Source organism: Rhineura floridana, chromosome 1 (genome assembly GCF_030035675.1).
Source record: "Rhineura floridana isolate rRhiFlo1 chromosome 1, rRhiFlo1.hap2, whole genome shotgun sequence".
Lineage (NCBI taxonomy): Eukaryota > Metazoa > Chordata > Lepidosauria > Squamata > Rhineuridae > Rhineura > Rhineura floridana.
In genome coordinates, this window is record NC_084480.1 from 53,717,083 (window position 1) to 53,730,887 (window position 13,805).

A 13,805-nucleotide genomic window follows, 5' to 3' on the forward strand; every position below is an offset into this window, starting at 1 on the left:
ATACCCTGCCCCAGTAAGCAGTCTCACCACCACATTTTGCATCAGTTTCAGCTTCCAGACCAACCTCAAGGGCAGCCCCACATAGAGCGCATTACAGTAATCCAGCCTGGAGGTTACCAGTGCATGGACAACAGTGGTCAGGCTATCCGGGTCCAGAAACGGACGCAGCTCTCTTACCAGCCAAAGCTGGTAAAAGGCACTCCTAGCCACGGAGGTCTCCTGGGCTTCTTGCAAAAAAGATGGATTTAGGAGCACCCCCTGTCTACAGACCTGCTCTTTCAGAGGGAGTACGACCTCATCCAAAGCAGGCAACTGACCAATTATCTGAACTTGGGAACCACCAAGCCACAGTGCCTCCGTCTTGCTAGGATTCAGGCTCAGTTTATTGTCCCTCAACCAGCCCACCATGAGTCCAGGCAGCGGTCAAGGTCTTGCACTGCCTTTCTCAATTCAGATGTTACAGAGAAATAGAGCTGGCTATCGCCAACATACTGCTTATACCTCACCCCAAAGCTCCTGATGACCACTCCCAAGGGCTTCATATAGATGTTCAACAGCATGGGGGACAAGATGGTACCCTGTGGCACCCCACAGCACAACTGCCTGGGGGCCGAAAGACAGTCACCCAATGCTATTCTCTGACAGCGACCCTGGAGATAGGATCAAAACCACTGTAAAACAGTGCCTTCAATACCTATCTCACCAAGTCCACCCAGAAGGATACCATGCTCAATGGTATCAAAAGCCGCTGAGAGATCAAGTAAGAACAACAGGGTCACACTCCCCCTGTCCTTCTCCCGATAAAGGTCATCCATCAGGGCGACCAAGGCCGATTCAGTCCCATAACCAGGCCTGAACCCAGACTGGGATGGGTCAAGATAATCTGTTTCATCCAAGAGCACCTGCAACTGCTGCACCACAACCCTCTAAATCACCTTCCCTAAAAAGGGGGTATTTGCAACCGGTCGGTAGTTATCACAAACCAATGGGTCCAGGGTGGGCTTTTCCAGAAGTAGCTGGATCACCGCCTCTTTGAAGGTGGCTAGAACCACTTCCTCCTGCAATGATGCATTGACCACACCCTGGATTCACTCAGTCAAAACCCCTCGGCATGCTTTAATAAGCCAAGAAGGGCAAGAGTCGAGAGGACACGTAGCTGGCCACATCATTGCAAGCACCTTGTCTATGCCATCAGGCCGCATCAACTGAAACCGTTCCCAAGAGGTTGTAGCAGATGTTGCACTGGACACCTCATTGAGAACTACAGTAGATGTGGAGGATGCATCAAGACTGCTATGGAGGCGAGCAACTTTACCCTCAAAGTGCCTTGCAAACAATTCACAGTGGGCCTCCGAAGGGTCTAAAACTCCATTTCCTGGAGATGATGTCAACAAACCCCTGACAATACAGAAAGGCTCCACTGGACGGCTTCTTGAGGATGCAATGGAGGCAGAGAAGTGAGCCTTTGCCACCCTCACCGCCACACAGTAGGCACAGTTATGATGTTTTACTTGCGCCCAATCAGCCTCACAGCACGTCTTTTGCCACCTGTGCTCTAGTCATCGTCCATCCTGTTTCATTGCCCTTAGCTCACTAGTGCACCAAGGTGCAAACTGGGCTCCACAATGCCAGAGAGGACGCTCGGGGGCAACTGTGCCAATAGCCCAATGCGCCTCGCTGTTCCACAGCATGACAAGGGCTTCAACAGGGTCACCTGCTCTATATACTGGGAACTCCCTTATGGCATTCAGGAATCCTGTGGATTCCATTAGTCTCTGGGGCGGACCATCTTAATCTGTCCACCCCCCTGCAGGGAAGGATCGGAGCCATAAGTTTAAACTTCACCAGGAAGCGATCTGACCATGACAATGGGGTGACATCCACCCCCTATCTCCAGACTACCCCTTCCTCTTATCCACATACTACGCTCCTGTAAAAACAATCCAACACAAGGTGACCTTATGGCGCAGAAGTGAAATAGCTGCTAGCATTGTTATTCAAGAGCATGCACAAGTGTTTTAGCAGTACTATAATAATTAGTAATAGCATTGTTCATGCTTCTGGCTATGCAGAAGTAGAACAACCTCTTGTACCATCTCTTGTATAAGCAGAAAACTATATATGAGTATACTGTAGATCCATATTTCTCACAGGCAGTACAATCTTAGGCAAGTTTACTTGGCATCTTAGGCAAGGCTACTTGACATGATCACTTTTGAGTGATCTCCAATGCTGTGGAGTCCAGGTTGCTCCCTGATTTTCCAGGGAGCTCCAGACAATGAGGCAGGCTGGATGGTGGCTAGAGCACAATAAGTGTAAGACTCATTAAAGGCACACAAAACTATTTGTCACCAGTGTGGACTGATTTTCTTGTTCCAATTCCCTGAGGCATCTTGCTAATTTTGTCTATTGTGGTGGTGATTATGGTGATAGTGAATTTTGTAGCTCTAAGTAACTGCACCACATAATCTGAAAGGTGGACCTCATGATCCCGTTCAATGTCACAGAAGATGCCCAGGGTGCTCATCTTGGATCACATACATAGCATGACACAAATCATTGCTATCCTTCCTATCCTTGTAAATCATTCTGGGATTCATCTCTCAGCTAGTATTGTGCAAATGCTTGAAGCAGGAAATTTTTTACTAAATATTACATTCATATCTGCTCTCCCTTTAGAGAATGCAGAGTAGCTGGCCAAGGCTGCCACCTACACACTGAACTGGATGTACATATTTCTTTAGCTTCAACATTGCTATAGGATCATTGTTCCCAGACCAATCACTTGGTCTTGTTCCTAACTTGAAGAAAGGCAGAACCTCTATCCTCTTTGCACTAGCATTCGGGATTGCCAAACTAAGTTGATATAAGATTCATTGCTTACATGTATGCAACTAAACAAAGCCAGCCCTACTGTTAGGCAGAGTGAGACAGCTGGTTTTGAGTGTCATGAAAGGGCAGCAAATTGTTACATTATTTAACGTATTATCATTGTGTGTTTACTGCTAGAAAGATGGAGAGATTCTTCTGGGGTTTTCTGCCTCAGATGACAACATAATTAGGGTTGCCATGTTCCAGTCCCACAAATCTGGATAGGCTAATTTGCATATTATGGAAATTATTTGTCAGATATGCAAACGAAACATATTAATAGTTGCATTATCCAGGTGTTTTTTTAACCTAGTAATTACCAACAAAAACTGGAGGAATGTGTGAGAAATCTTTTTTTTTAATGTACATTTTCAGCCTTAAATGCCTAAGCTCTAGTTTCCAACACTATGGAATATTTATTTATATATTAAGAAGATTTATATCCTGCCCTTCCACTATTAATAACAGAGCTCAGGGCAGCTTACAAATGTAATAAAAACAATAAAAGTGTAATTTTTGAAGAAAAGTTTGGGAATCCTTGGTGATTCTTACTAATGTGTTATCTGCTCTAGGTCTCCAGACACAAGGTTGCATAGGTGTTTTTATTTATTTTAAGTGGATTTTTAATGTGTTTTTATTTATTTTAAGTGGATGTTAAATGTTTTAATCATGCTAATGGTTTAATCTTATTTTAATGTAGAATTTTGAATGTTTTAATCATATGTATGTTTGTTGTAAGCCACCCTGAGTTCCATTTGGAAAAAGGGTGGGGTATAAATAAAGATAATAAATAAATAAATAAATAAATAAATAAATATTTATGGGTGTGACCATAAAATATTTTGTGAAGTTCAAGTTCTCTATTACATCGTTTAGTAAATGTGCTTAGGATTGCACCAATAGCATTTCCAAATATGTACTTTCACACAGACTTTGGTATTCTATAACACTGTGTTTGTCCAAACCTTCACACTTGAGGGAGGCACTACTTGCACAACCCTTCCATAAGCACATCAAGGTTAGATACACACCTTAACCAAGACACAGACAGCAGGGCACTCAAAGCAAAAACAAAAAAAAGTGTTTTTGTTTTCTGAGGAGGAAGCTGTTCCTTGGGAAAGTCTTCTTCTTCTTCTTCTTCTTCTTCTTCTTCTTCTTCTTCTTCTTCTTCTTATTATTATTATTAGCATTAGCATTACCATTACCATTACCATTATTAGCATTAAAATACCATCTTTTATCCAAGGAGCTCAAGGTGGAGTACACAGTTCTAGCCCTTCTCATTTCATCGCCACAACAAACCTGTGACAGGTTAAGCAGAAGGGTGGTGACTGGCCCAGGATCACGCAGCAAGCTTCATGGCTGAGTAGGGATTCAAACCCTAGTCTCCCAGGTCTTCGTCCAACACTCTAACCACTATGCCACGCTGGCTTTTAACTTTGAAAACTCTCTCTCTCTCTCTCTCTCTCTCTCTCTCTCTCTCACACACACACACACACACACACACACACACACACACACACAATTTCAAAGAAAGCAAGACCTGCAGACAACAGGTGATCCGTTTACAGGTCTGAGCTGGCCAATTCCCCCCCCCCCCCAGCTTCCAAACACTGCCTTCACCAAGACCCAAAGAGAGATTTTATTACCAGCAGCAGCCTCCTGGGAAGACTGAGGAACTTGAATCAGGCAGAGGGGGGGAAGAGGAGAAGAAGAGAAACCATACCTCCAACTTGCTGGGCAGGCCAGAGGTGGAGGAAAGTGGGTGGAAGCTGCAGACACTTTAAAGCAAAGGTTGTTGCTACTGCTGCTGCTTTGCTTTTGAGGTGACTCCCCCATCCCTGGCTGCTTGGTTGGGGTGTGTGGTCTGGCAAGGCACAGAGCTCAGTGCACGCATGCACGTGCATGCACGCACGCACGCGCACACACACACACTGGGAAGGATGTTTACTCCCTCCTGAGTATTGCTAAAGCTAAGGCAGAAGGGGATGGATTTTTTTGTTCAGTTTCATTATTTCTTACCAATTGCCCACCTCTCCCGGCTTCAATGGAGAGCCTGGGGGGGGGGGTAATTGACACGAAACTGATTACAGGCAAACAGAACTCCAATGAGCTTTTCGCATTACCAGTGAATTGGGTTGATACAGATTTAAAGGATTTAGAAAGGGAAGAGGCACTAGAGATCATATCGCAAACATGTTGGATAATGGAACGGACCAAGGAATTTCAGAAGAAAATCACCCTGTGCTTTATGGATTACAGCAAAGCATTTGACTGTGTAGATCATGAAAAACTCTGGAATGCTTTAAAAGAAATTAGGGTGCCACAGCATCTGATTCTCCTGATGCGCAACCTATACTCTGGACAAGAGGCTACTGTAAGGACAGAATATGGAGAACCCGACTGGTTCCCCATCGGAAAGGGTGTGAGACAGGGTGTATTTTATCACCCTATTTGTTTAATCTGTACGCAAAACATATCACATTAAAAGCGGGATTGGACCAAGACGAAGGAGGTGTGAAAACTGGAGATAGAAATATCAATAATTTAAGATGTGCAGATGATACCATACTACTAGCAGAAACCAGTAATAATTTGAAACGAATGCTGATAAAAGTTAAAGAGGAAAGCACAAAAGCAGGACTACAGCTGAATGTCAAAAAGACTAAAGTAATGACAACAGAAGATTTATGTAGCTTTAAAGTTGACAATGAGGACATTGAGCTTGTGAAGGATTATCAATATCTTGGCACAGTCATTAATCAAAATGGAAACCATATTCAAGAAATCAGAAGAAGGCTAGGACTGGGGAGGGTAGCTATGAGAGAACTAGAAAAGGTCCTCAAATGCAAAGATGTATCACTGAAAACTAAAGTCATGATCATTCAGACTATGGTATTCCCGATCTCTATGTATGTATGTGAAAGTTGGACAGTGAAAAAAGTGGATAAGAGAAAAATCAACTCGTTTGAAATGTGGTGTTGGAGGAGAGCTTTGGCATACCATGTACTGCGAAAAAGACAAATAATTGGGTGTTAGAACAAATTCAACCAGAACTGTCACTAGAAGCTAAAATGATGAAACTGAGGTTATCATACTTTGGACACAGAATGAGAAGACATGATTCATTAGAAAAGATAATAATGCTTGGAAAAACAGAAGGGGGTAGAAGAAGAGGAAGGCCAAACAAGAGATGGATTGATTCCATAAAGGAAGCCACAGACCTGAACTTACAAGGTCTGAATAGGGTGGTTCATGACAGATGTTACTGGAGGTTGCTGATTCATAGGGTCGCCATAAGTCGTAATCGACTTGAAGGCACATAGCAACAACAATAGCTTCCTATCTGTGGCTCGGCACCCGCCCAGAAAATCCGGGCCACCTAATGGGTGAAGCGGGTGCCAGGTAGCAGGGCTATAATCCGGGTAAAAGCTGGCTAACAGGGCAATATGGCAACCCTAAACATAACTTGATTGCCCTTGAGTACTATGTATCTTGACCTGGAAACAGCATTTGCTGTTCCATCTGAAGTAGCAAAATGTCTTGGGCCAGCCCTTCATCGAATTCTCAAGAACTTCAGTAGCAATGACAATATTGACTTCTCGTATGTGACTCACTCTACAGGCAGAATGGTTCCAATTCTCCAGGAAGATTTAAAGAGAGAGATTTCAGTTGACTATTATGACAGTTGTGTGCATGTATGGTGTTTCAACTAGCCTTCTGTCTCTTGTTCATTTGCTAGTCCTTTATGCTTCATTATGCTTCAAAGAAGGAGTAAGCATGTGGCATTATTCAATGAACTCAGAGTTTGGGAGCATCGTAATTCACTATCCAAACATGATGAATTCATTAAATAGTTGATTAGTGCTGCTGATCAGAATAAATTCATTTGCATTTCATGTGGAGGTCATGTGTATCTTCTTATAACACATTGTGCAATTTTGCATTAGTTAATGAACACTTAGCAGTAATTGGATTTGGAGGACTGAATCCTATTGCATCAAGAATAATCACCTGAAATGCAACTGTAGCTTGCAGACAAAAAAACTGAGACAAGATTAGCCTTTGCCATGTGAATTATATAATGCCATGTGAATGCTCAAAAATATTCTTGTAACATTTTTGTTATCTTAAATGCTCAAATATATTCTTGTAACATTTTTGTTCTTATAGCAGGCATAGAGGATCAATAACCATACATATGTTGTTGGACTACATCTTTCATCATCCTTCACCATTGGACATGCTGGCTCAGGCTGATGGGAGTTGGAGTTCAACAACATCTGGTCACAGGTTCTTCACCCCTATATTAAATTTGTACCTTAAGTGTGTCTCCTCCATCCTCACTTGCTGTTCCCCAGAATGGAGCACACCTCTCTGTTCAATTTTGGTCATCATCACGGAATTATTATATCCATCATCAATGGAAGTGATGCTGTGAATTGGTCCTAAATTGTTCACATTTTATTCATAACCAGTTAGAATAGTTTCTAACTATCTGATTGCTCAAAATTGCACCTGGCATCTAGTACAGTCAAGCCAAAACAAGAAAAAGGGAAAACAAGAACCCAGATTGCTTAACTATGAATACCAATGTATCTCTTAAGGTCACTTAATTGTTCATGCATTAGTCAAATTCATGGAGGATAAGGCTGTCAATGGCTAATATGTCCTACCTCCATTGTTGGAAGCAGTATGCCTCTGAATACTAGTTGCTGGGAATCACAGGTGAGGAGAGTGCTGTTGTGTTCAGGTTCTGCTTGTAGGCTTCCAATGGGCATCTGGTTGGCCATTGTGGGAACAAGTGCTGGTTTTAGTGGGCCTTTGGCCTGATCCAACAAGCTCTTAATGTGGTGGCACCTACCATGTGGAATGACCTCCCCTTAAATATTAGACAGGCGCCATATCTGTTATCTTTCTGGTGCCTATTGAAGACCTTCCTCTTCCAACAAGCCTTTTAAGTTGAGACCTATCTCAGTCTGTGTCTGTGTTGGAATTGCTTTTTAATATGTTCTTAAACCTTCTTTTAAAAAATGTTTTTAATCTTAGAAGATGTTTTGAAAGCTTTTTTTAAAGAAACATTTTAAAGATGTTTTGTTTTAATGTTTAACTTTAAGTTTGTTTTTATGATGTTTTAAAGTTTTTAGTGCTTTTGTTTGCCGCCCTGGGCTCCTGCTGGGAGGAAGGGCGGGATATAAATCAATAAATAAATATGTGCCAGTGTTAATATCACACCAATAATTGACAATATGTGAAAATGCAATCTGAGATATACAATGAATTAATAATTTAAAAAATAAGCAGTGAACCCTGCAGGTGCCACAAAACTTGCCTCTGTAATTTTTTGAAAGTGTATACAGTAATACCTCGCATTAACGTACTCAATGGGACCAGAGCGAGTACGTAAACCGAAAATGTCCTTAAAGTGAAGCACTACCTTTTAAAACTCTTTTTACCTCTCCTTCATGCAGAGCCTCAAAGCCCCGCACTAAAGCCTCTGCTGCTGCACTGCCGCGCCTCCCAGCTGATTGCAATCGCGCCTCCCAGCTGATTTGCAGTGGCGCGATTGCGTCTATTTCCACCCCCATGCGCTAAAGCCTCTGCTGCTGCGCTGCGTTTCTGGAGAAATACAGGCATATGGAGCATGTACGTTATAGCGAGGTGACGTTAAGTGAAGCGATGTTAAGCGGGGTATGCCTGTATGTGTTATAATTTTCACATCACCTATAAAGTTTTCTTTCTTTCTTTCTTTCTTTCTTTCTTTCTTTCTTTCTTTCTTTCTTTCTTTCTTTCTTTCTTTCTTTCTTTCTTTCAAAAACTCTAGTCCATTGGATATAGCATTATAAAGCTACATGGGCAGCTACAAAGATTGTTTTACTCCTTGAACAAATAAAATAATCTCTGAATTTTTTATTGACTGATAAGAATAATCATGGAGCTGATTGCTGCATACAATAAACAGCAATAGGTAACTTATAACTGACCATCTTTGTTGATAGGCACCTCCTCAATCCCTGGGAATGACTCCAGGCAATACACTGGAGTAATTCAGGCACTCCAAAGAATCATCAACATTAAAAAAATACCCTTCTTGAAAGACAAAGAAGGTTAATGAGTTAGAGTTTCATTTTCTGGTTGCAAAGCAAACCAATTAGGAAGCATACATCTGACAATTATGGGCAGTATTCTTATGAAGCATGGAAAATGAGGTTGGCTATTCAGCGAGACATTAATACAGATGTTAGCAGCCATATTAATTATCTTTTCCACAAAGAAAGGGAAACTATATTTACTTGATCTTGTGATTTTTCTTACACAGTGCTTCTAGTCAGGGGTGCAGTCGTCCAGGGTCTCAGGGGGTCTTAGACCCCTTACTTTATTGGGAGCAGGTCCCAGCAGGGTCCCTATGTCTCCAGCATCCTACCAGCAGATTACTATGAAAGGGGAGTGTGTTAGCCACTGAGAAGGCTCTTCTCAATAGCTAACTCCCTTTTCATGCTGATTGGCTCCTAGAGATTTCTGTTGTTGTGGGAGAAGGCATTAACAAGGATCTCATTCTCAATCCAGCAAAAATAAAAGGGGTGTGTGTGGCTGTGACTAACATGAAAGGACCCTGCACTTCTGAATTTGCTACTACACTATTGCTTCTAGTGACTTGAACATGGGGGGTGCTTATTGTATGAATTGCTCATTGTTTTAAGTCTCAGAGGAGTTTGGGGACTCAAATTTTTCTCATTATTGGAACTGAAAAATGTATCATTAGGATACTATATGGTGAAATCTGCATGTTGTGATGAGAAGGGCCTTCTTTACAGAATTGTAGATGGTCTGTTCAGGTGAAAAATGCACATAGTGTTGTCTGTGTTTTGTGAGGTGTAAGAATCTGTTTGCAAACATTTTTTTAAAAAAAGTTGTTCAAATAAATACAACTAATCAAATGTTGACTAACTGAGAGTTTGATAGTGACATGAAATCAGGATCCAGTGTTAGAGATGATCTAGTCCAACTTTTTTGCTCTAAATCAGGACTTACCCCAAATCTCCCTAACCTCTCTAAAATATTTGTTTTTGTGTACTGAAATCTTTAGTCATAAAACTAGAAACAGCTTGGGGATTTAAAGAAAAGTTTTAAAACTGATTTTATTCTAGCTGAGCTTTATTGTAGGCCACTTTTTGAAGGCTTTTGGCCTTGAAAAGTGGGGTAAAAATATCTAAATAAAAAAATAAAATCTTAAGCATTGGTGGTGCTGCTTAGGTTACATAAGCAATGGCAGTGACAGCCTGAATATTAAAAACAGAGGGAAGATTGTTGTTATCACCATGAACTGTACACGTTATTCCAATTTAAGTTCCTGTAAAAAATAAATGTGTGCATTGAGGCATCCTTCCAGAGATGTTGGCAAACCATGCATGGAAACTGGGACACCTTGCAGCTATTGACAGCAGGATCATTGCAGATAAAACAGTTGTTGAAATGGTCTCAGTGGATGGCTGGGGAACACCAGTTGCTATAGCGCTATTATCAGTAAGTGGCTGTGCTCAGCAATCTGGATGGGAGACCACTGAGAGCCCCATGCAAGAGTAGAATATCCATAAAATAGGATGTTGAGAACAGGAAGAATTTAAGGACTATTTCAAGTTTTTAACCTGGTAATCCAAATATGATCTTTCCAATTATTTCATGATCAAAAAGTTAAGCACAAAGAACAAATGGCTCAAACCTGTTCGATTTTGTGATAATCAATATCCTAGACATTAATAGGTTCTTACCTTAGTTTTATCCTAAGTGATGCCAAGAGGCAGAGAGTACTCTGGCTACTCTCTTGCAGTGCTCTATCCTGCTAAAGTCTGCTTGGAGTTGACAGATGTGTGAGCAGAACCTCTCACAAGCATCAGGGAGGAAGAGGAGGAGGCAGTAAAGCAGCAGAAGCAGCAGTGGCAAGAGGTGACACTGGGTCCTCCCCCAATAGCCCTGCTGGGAGTAACACAAAGGGTCACAGAAAAAAAATTCCCCAAGGCAAACTAATAATTAACAGAGCCATTTGTGCATGACAGAATAGTATTATGTCATTGACACAGAGCAGAATACATAATTTCATTTTACGAATAGTGACACTGAGGTCAGGAATGATATCATTACAGTGAAAACTGAACAAGAAATAAGCAAGGATGCACTCTTGGTTGATTCTCTGTTTACTCCATAACTACTGTTGATATTACTTTGTCTTTAACTTTTGAAGAGGTTTATAATCCCTTTTCCCTTGGTACAGGAATTGGAACTTGCTTGGCAAAGCTGGGAATTTTAGCCACCCCCAGCCACTTGCTTTACAAGTTTTTTTCGGTACCTCTGCAAACCTGATCACCATTTTTAGCAGGCTACCCTGCTCTGGGCCGGCCTGCCAGGGACCATCTGTACCACCCCAGATCCAGCCTGGATCCGTTTTAATTCGTATGCAATTCTTAAGCCATATCTTGCTGCCCTGGGCTCCTGCTGGGAGGAAGGGTGGAATATAAATCTAATATTAATATCAATATTATATTAATAATATTAATAATAATTTTTTAAGTACTAGATTGCTGTATTACATTCTCCTTTATTTTGCTATGTCTTTCTTCAAAGCCCATACTATTCTATATGAATATATTATTTTCTGAATGAAGCACTGCGTATCATTAAACTGAACAATTCATCTAACTTGCAATCTTGAGTCTGTGGTCAATAAACAGCCTATCTGGAAGCACCCCAGAATCCCTGTGGAGAACACACAGACAGACAAATACCCTATTTTTCTTTAAAACCCTCTAATGCACTTTTCCAGTTTAATCCCAACTAGTCTGAACTGATTAGTTCTTCTGAAATAGTAATAGCTCCAGAAGTCACAGGAAAGTGGAACCAGCCTCTAAGTAAATTTCTGATTGGCTACTTAGACCAAGGGGTTCCTTTTGTCATTGGTTCACATTATACTCTGTATAAGGAAGGAGCATGGCTTTAACTGCTCTCCAATTCCCATAAACATGTGAGACACCTTTCTTGCTAAAATCTTCCCTGTGTGAGAGAGTGCATAATTTTAAAGTTATTCTTGTGTTCCTAGGATAGTTCACAAAGTTCTGTAAGAGTTGGTGTATGTTTACTAATGCTGGGCTGGAGGGAGTTGTCCTTGTCGGCGGAGCTTAGAATACCCTTCCCAGCAAGCAGCTGGATAGCCTAGGGTTCATTAAGAGGTTTCCTCTGACTAGTGGGAGGCTAACATAATTCTTTTCTAAGGAACCCTTACAAAAAGGGTTTCCACCAGTATGGAAAATACTTCCCTCTGAAACTGTCACTGCTACACTTTTGTGTGTTTGTGTGTGTGAGAGAGAGAGTCTATACTAGAAAGGAAAGATTACACATACCTAGCCTTTGAATTATTGTATCGATTTTCTCTAAACAATTTAATCCTTATTATCATCCTGGCACAGTACCATTCTTTGCATGAAAAGTCTTTCCTGAGATTCCCATTAACTATGTGCTGCTCTTAATTTCCATGTGTGTTTTGCCGTCTTCTTATCTGTCCTGCATCAAAACAAATAATAATAATAATAATAATTTAATTTATGTGTCACCTATCTGGCCAATGGCCACTCTAGGCGACGTACATCTCGGTTACAATAAAATACATCATAATAATACAATACAAACAATAAAAACTATAAACAGTGACAGTTCAGAGTAATAGGCAATAGGCAAAAATGGCTCATTTTGACAGAATCCATTGCAACTGCTCAACATCAATTGCTTTCTCACCATCATTGCCTCAAAAGGCAATCTTTTGGTTATTAAACCTGTTTTCATATCTCATAATTGTAGTTATGAATCATGGTTCTTGCCATCTGTATCTGACCATCCATATCCAAACAGTGCATATAGCATAGAAAGATAGGAATGCTTGATGGCTCCACTGAAGTCTTTTCTTTGAACACCTTTTAAACTGCTAATTTGTAATCCACCCAATATATGTAGGAGTCTGACCTTTACAAAAATATAGACACATCACTAAATAAACCATGATATTACATGTAATGTCTGCATTACAATAAGAAAACAAACCTCCTACTTTTCTACACCTGCTTGAACAATGGTTCCTAAAATGTGAGGCCAGCTTCCCCAAAAGCAGGTTGGGAACCTGTGGCTCTCCAGAAATTGTAGGGCTTCTGCTCCCATTTGCTCCAGCCAGCATGGCCAATGGTCAGGGATGATGGGAGCTATATATGGAAGCATCTGGAGGGTCACAGGTTCTTCATATCTGCTCAAAAAGCTTTGATACATAATTTCCATGGATAATCCCAATTTTCCAGTTCCTGGTCCTGCAAACCACTTTGCCACCTCTTGAAATTCTTCACCAGATTTGTAGCGAGAAATTGGGAAGGCTATTTCACTGAATTCCTCTAGTGAGAAGAAATTCTCCATCAATTTCCTGAGGCTGGAATGCACCATTAGCAGTAGCACAGCTTCTTTCCTCTTTTCATAAGGGATTTTTTTTTTCTGTTGCTGCTGCTGCTGTAAGTGGCAGCACCAGCAATGCTGTTTGGAACCTAGCCATCATTTGAATCCGAGTGTTGTTGTGGGACACTGTGTGTGTGGCTGCCACAAAAAATGGTGGAGAATATTCAGAGAATTTCTGCAAAATGTTCTTTTTCTAGGAGAGTGAGATAGAAAAATCTCAGAAATTTTCTCATTTTCAATTTTCAAATTGTGTCACTGGAGCAAGGTCAGTTGGTGAGTGAACCATTGTATCTTAACTTCATGAAAAATAAGAAAAATATATAAGGAAAGGGAAGGAGCAAATAGGGTGTTGGGGTTAATTGGTGAGATATATGAAATAAAGCTAGAGTCAGATCCAGTAACATTAAAGATAGTATTCCAGTTAAAAAGCAAACACCAGGTTTGTATACACA